The sequence below is a fragment of the Phyllostomus discolor genome, chromosome 13, assembly GCF_004126475.2.
Source record: "Phyllostomus discolor isolate MPI-MPIP mPhyDis1 chromosome 13, mPhyDis1.pri.v3, whole genome shotgun sequence".
NCBI classification, from domain to species: Eukaryota; Metazoa; Chordata; class Mammalia; order Chiroptera; family Phyllostomidae; genus Phyllostomus; species Phyllostomus discolor.
In genome coordinates this window covers 66,418,471-66,424,470 of record NC_040915.2, presented here as the reverse complement: position 1 = coordinate 66,424,470, position 6,000 = coordinate 66,418,471, and the positions used below count along the sequence as shown (strand labels likewise).

Sequence of the window (6,000 nt, the reverse complement as noted above, 5' to 3'; positions counted from 1 at the left end):
AAATTTAATGTCATTATTCAGTTCAAATTTAGCTCGTATTCCATGCTGACGGTGGTTTAAAGAATGTTTCAGGTCCCTGCGAAGGCAGTGCCTGCATTTTGAGGTTCGGGGTGGGACTGAGAGAAGCTGATGGTGGAAGGGTTCAGTGCCCTGGGGCTAACATTCTGGAGATTCATCTTCTCCACTTTTCCTCTTAGGAGATATTAATTTGCAATGTATCTTGCTATGCAGAGAAAAAAAAGAACCAGATTTCTTCACAGTAAGAACAACAAATAGTTTGGTGGTAATTATTCTAGAAATTAATTCCGGCCCTATTCCAACTGGGTCTAGACTCTGCTGAAACTACCATTCTTTCCTCTGGGCCATGGAGTTACTCCTTCAGGGCAGCAAACAACTTTTTTAACATAACTCGTTTGATGGGAGCCAACAGATCACGTGTTTCCTAAGCCACTGGGTTAATTTTTTTCTCCAGGATCTGAACATATGTAGTCATTTCAACTGAGGTCCTTTGCCATAGGGTTTAATGTCACAGAGCATATAAAAGAATAAGCAGTATTGCCTTTTCAGTTTATTGTTTACATAATCATCTAGTTATACAGCGATCTCAACAGCTTGTAAGGTGGGCTGCCGTGTTATCCCAGAGACGGAGGGAGGCCCTGCGCTCCTTCCTGTGAGTTCATACCCTCTCCTCCCAGATCGTCCCTTTCCTCTGCCCTGTAAATCCATGCGGGTCAGAAAGCCTTCTTTCTGGGGATGGCCTCCATCCCCTTAATGTTGTAGGGTTTTTTTTCTTCAGGGCACGTTTTTTGTTTTTTTGTAAAATATATGTAACTTAAAAGTTATCCTTACCATTTCAACTGCACGCTCAGTGGCATTAAGTAACTATCACCACCATCCACCTTTTTTCATCTCAGATTGGAATGCTGGCCTCATCAGACACGAACGCCTCATTCTCCTCTCCCCTCCAGACCCTGGTGACCTCTGCTCTATGTTCCATCTCTAAGAATGCAACTATTTTAGGTACCTCCTGTAAGTGGAATTGCACAATGTTTGTCCTCTGGCTTGTTTCATTTAGTACACAATCCTCAAGATTCATTCATGTCATAGCATGTGTCAGAACTTCATTCTTTTTTAAAGCTCAATAATGTTCTGTTGTTTGAAATATAAACATTTTGTTTATCCATTCATCTGTTGGTGGGCATTTGGGTTGTTTCTACCTTTTGGCTAATGTGAATGACGCTGCCTAGACATTGGTGCACAGATATCTGTCTGGGTCCCTGCTGTCCATTCCTTTGGACATGCACCTACAAATGTCATGGCCGGATCATACGTCACTCTGTGTTTAGGTTTGTGAGGAACTGCCATGCTGCTCTCCAGAGTGGCTGTTCCATTTCACATGTTCCTAGCAATGTGAAAGGGTTCTGATTTCTCCACATCCTCACCAACACTCATTTTCTGTTGTTTAGATGATAGCCATCTTAACAGGTGTGAAGTCGTATCTCATTGTGGTTTTGATTTGCATTCTCCTAATGATTAGCGATGGTATCTTTTTAGGTGCTTATTGGCCATTTGAATATCTTTGGAGAAATGTCTCCTCATGTTTTTTGCCCATTTTTTTAAGTCAAGATTTTTGTTGTTATTGTTGTTATTGAGTTGTAAGAGTTCTTTATATGTTCTGAATACCGATCCCTTGCAATTAGCAAGTATTTTCTCCCATTCACTTTTTTAACAGTGTTCTTTGATGTACAGAAGTTTTAAATTTTGATAAAGTCCAACTTATCTGTCATGTGTTGTCTGTGCTTTTGGTGTAGCGTCCAAAAAAGTCATTGCCAAATCCAATGTCATGAAGTTTCCTTCTATGTTTTTTTAACTACTTTTATGGGTTTAGCTCCTTCATTTAGGTTTTTGACCCATTTTGAGTTGATTTTTGTATATGTGTAAAGTAAGGGTCCAGCTTTACTCTTTTGCATGCGGATACCCGTCTAATGCTATATTTTTGAAGATACTGTTTGAAACAAAGTTTGCTGCTTTCTTGGGCATGTTCTAGGCAGTTTATGCCAGTGGTGGCTTATTTCGCACCCTTCCAATGCCCAGCTTGTGCTTTTTCACACCATGGTAGGTGGTGATAGAGGACGGAGTCTGAAAGGGTAGCCGTTCATATGAACCTTTTTGTAGACAACAACGGATGCTAGAGCTCCTCAATGATCACACTGCACACCCTTACAGGACACGAATCCAAGCCTTCTCTTTGTCTTTCAACTCTCTTGCAAACATAGTGAATAATGCGATTATAATTAGTTGCGAATGGTTTAACTGACTTGGGCTTTTAAATGGAACTGAGTGAGTTATAAGGGCACAGACCAAAGCCTGCACAGCTTTCCTCAAAGACTTCTCTCATAGCATGTTGTGCGTGATTGAAATTGTTGACTTACGTCAGTCTTCACACTACACTGGGAACTAGTCGTATTCCTAGGGCCTAGCACAGTGCTAGGCATAGGCATTTAAAAGAAAAGATAAGCAGTACAATCTTGTTTTAATTACGATACCATCTTAACTGTCCTGCTAGCTCTGTACAATGAAGGAGAATGATGATGTTGCTCAGAATGGCATTTATTAGACTTTCATAGACTTTCAACCTTGAACATTTGCGTCTTCATTAGGAAAGAAGAAGCCAACCATGGCAAATTGTAGCTCGCATCTATTACTCAAAGAAAATGGAATCTTTCAGGATCAAAGTCTTAAATTAAGCAGCCAAATAGCGACTTAAAAAAATTCTGTAATGAAATGGCTCTCTATGTAGAAATGCTATTACACTGTAACATTCTTGCCACAGTTCTGACTATGTGAATAAAAGCTGCTCCATGTTTCCAGATAGATGAGATGCAACATTTTCACGCTGTTTACATTTTCTCTGAATGACCAGTACATGAATATGTCTACACTTTTATTCCTGCACCATGAACTTGGACTCAGGGCTACCCAACTAATCTATTTTAGGAATGTCCTAAAACCAGGCTGATAGGAAGATCACGTTTTAGCTTTACTTTTCAGAAATCACAGCTTGCTATTTGGTCAGCTCCCTTCCATGGAATTATTTTCCTTTCCTGAAGATATCATATTTCACATCAGGTTCCTGGAGATACCAGAAGCCCAAGCAGGTGGCTGGGTGGGGGACACCCTCTTTCCGACAGCCTTTCCAGTCTTCTCCTTCCCCTACCTCTTGCTTAGGTACAATGGGGCTCCACGGAGAGTCAAGAACTGTGAAGCATAAACATTCACGTATTCCACAGAGAGTGAAATCTAATGCATCGGCAAAGGCTGAGACGGTGCCGTCCCATTGAGCTGCTTCCATTTTCCTCATCTCCCTCCCCATTACTCCCCGAAGGCTGAGTTCTATGTTAATTGAAGGATAATTGGAAGGATAGAAAAAAAGGTGTGATTTGATGTTATCTCAGCCAGTAACACGATTTGCTTTTCCACCTAGACAGAAAAGCCTTCCTAGTGGCTGTCTCTGTGATGTCAGGGGCTAGCAAAATCCTGCTTTTTCTTCAGTTTTCCCGGGCGTGACCACACCCCCCAATTTAAGGAGGCAGCTCTATTAGGGAAATTATGGTCTTTGCATCCTCTAGCCACTGAGCCTCGGATTCCCGCAGGTAGTTGGAAAGAGACCGCGGACGTTGAGGGAAGCTCGCTCAGGACCGATTCACCACCCAGGCTCTCGGGCAAAGTAGTGAGTAAGGTGTGAGTTTCTGCCTCAAACTTCCCTGTCCCTTTCCCTTTTCCTTTTTAAAAAAATTCTGTGTAATTAAAAGATAAATCGAGGGGAACTTTTAGGATACAAGTGGGTTTTTCTCTTTTCACATTTTCCTGTGTTTTCCATTCAAGCGTTTAATAACAATTTTCAAGGATACTTTCTTATCTTGTTCAAAGAGTCTAAAATCAAGACTATGCTTCACTCCTTTTCCTGGTCTATAAACGCAAAGCCGTGCACATTTTAGGTACTCACGGATTACATGTCAGAAACTCCGATTTTTCTTTGCCTATTGGAGCACTTCCAAAGAACTAAAGCTGTGGTTAAACGTAGAAATCTTTTCATTTTTCCCTCTTTCACTCCTAGTGAGCCTATTGTTTTATATCTTTTTGTTTTTTCCTAGCAGCTTAATGAGTTGCTTTGATAGAGAGGAAATTGTTGCAGGTTTGAATATTGCAAACCAAAGTAGCCTTTTTGGTGATTTTCTCTGACTTGTGATTCACAGTTTTCCAAGGTTCTCTCTGTCTTTTGGGCTGTAGCTGAGATGGGGGTCTCTGGAGTGGGGGGCATCTCTCCCCTCTGCGGCAGAACTGCACTTGGGGGGCACTCCATGAAAAACCAGGGGGAACGGATGCCATCCCCCACCATGTGGTGACTTTAGCCGGCAATTCCACTTCGTGGTGGCTCATCTACTGTTAAAACGTCTCTGCTACCTCCTTTGAAAGTAGCACTTTATGTGGGCGAACTGTTGAAAAAATGCTGGGTTACGGATACGGAGATGAGGGCATTCGATTGTAGGTTATCCTTATTATCTTTCGGGTAAGTTTTTTTTTTTTTTAATCTCAAGGCCATTTTCTTCCTACTTTATATACCACTGCTGTGCAACTGAACAGATAGATATTTGTTAAGCAACAGTAAATACTGATAGTAAATGATAACTCTGGCAGCTCCATTTGATTTGTAAGATGACTGGCACTTGGACTCCTTCATCAGTTGTGGTTCTGGATTGCATCACGTCTCCTTTTATCTAAACAGAAAACCCTTCTGCTTCTGCAGGCGTGGGCTACTTAGGCACGGAGGGGTGCTGGGTGGCCACCAAGTGTTATTGAGAGTCTTACTTACCTGTTGTTCCCGAATGGAGGGAAGGGAGAGCTAATGAGTTAATGTCTTCAAAGTGCTTTGAAGATGAAAAGACCTTTTCATGTGTTCAGCATTGTAGTTATTAATATTAATATTTGAAGAAGCATGCTGCTTCTAATTGTAAATCAACAACGTCCATCCTTGCCAACTCAGTAGTGAAAAAACAAACAGTGGAGGCAGCCATGCAGGCTCTTCCGTCCTGGTTCCGCCGCTGAGGATGTGGGAAGTGAGAGTCTGATTACAGAGAGGGCATCTTTGTCCTATGGGCTCCTTGCACCGAGGTGCTAGCTGGTAGAGGTGCCAGGAAGTCCAAGAATTGGGCCTGGGGGTGGGTAGGGAGCAGGGTGCAATCTTTCAATGTCTGGTATCTGACCTTGGAGAATTGGTTGAGGGCACGGTCCTGGGCCAATTCACAGCCTCTGAGTATACTAGAGTTCAAAGGCACTAGAATCAGAACTAGAACTGGCGCCGGCACCAGCTTTGGAGCCAGGAAAGTGCATCGATGTGTACTTGGGTTCCATTAGAGGTTGGCTTTGCAACCGAGGAGAAGTTATTTAACTTGATTGTACCTTATTTTCATCTCTAAACTGTGAATAATGATTTGCACTCCACCTATTTCACACAGATGACAGAATAGAAGTAAATAGCATGGAACTTTGAAGAATAAAAGTACCAACAAAGTGGAGAGAGTCTGAAGTAATACTGTAACAAGTTGGGTGTGTGGATGCGGGTCCCTAGGGGAGATCCAGGCAGAATTGAAACACATGCGCAGAAACCAGTAGCTCTGGCCTCTCTCTTCTGGGTACACACCAGGACAATAGCTAAAGTTCTCACTGGCCATTCATGTTCTGCTGTACCTCATGATTTCATCTATTGTTGAACAGATGTGTTTGCCATGGCAACTGTCTTTTCCTAATTACCACTCAGAATTCCCCTTTCTGCATCAAACGGCAGAAGGAAGGGTTTCATCCCTGAAGCTGGGACACGTGTCCTTCCTCCCTCCCTTCCTCTCTCTTTCCTTTATGAAAATTAAATTAAGAAGTCTTTAAGATTTAAGCAAAATAAATGTAGTATACAGCCACTGAGTGCCACTGGAGGCAAATCTTGTG

General features: G+C 42.2%; 1 protein-coding gene across 2 annotated transcripts in view; it reads left to right on the top strand.

Moving 5' to 3' along the window:
• Window positions 1–3,659: 3,659 nt before the first annotated feature.
• ETS1 (ETS proto-oncogene 1, transcription factor) overlaps window positions 3,660–6,000 on the top strand; it is a 128,505-nt gene continuing 126,164 nt past the window's right edge. Inside the window, exon 1 of one of the 2 annotated variants that reach the window (XM_036014156.1) lies at window positions 3,660–3,739. The gene's annotated coding sequence lies outside the window, so the exon portion shown is untranslated. The remainder of the gene's footprint in view (window positions 3,740–6,000) is intronic. The other variant, XM_028527416.2, reaches the window with a different exon arrangement.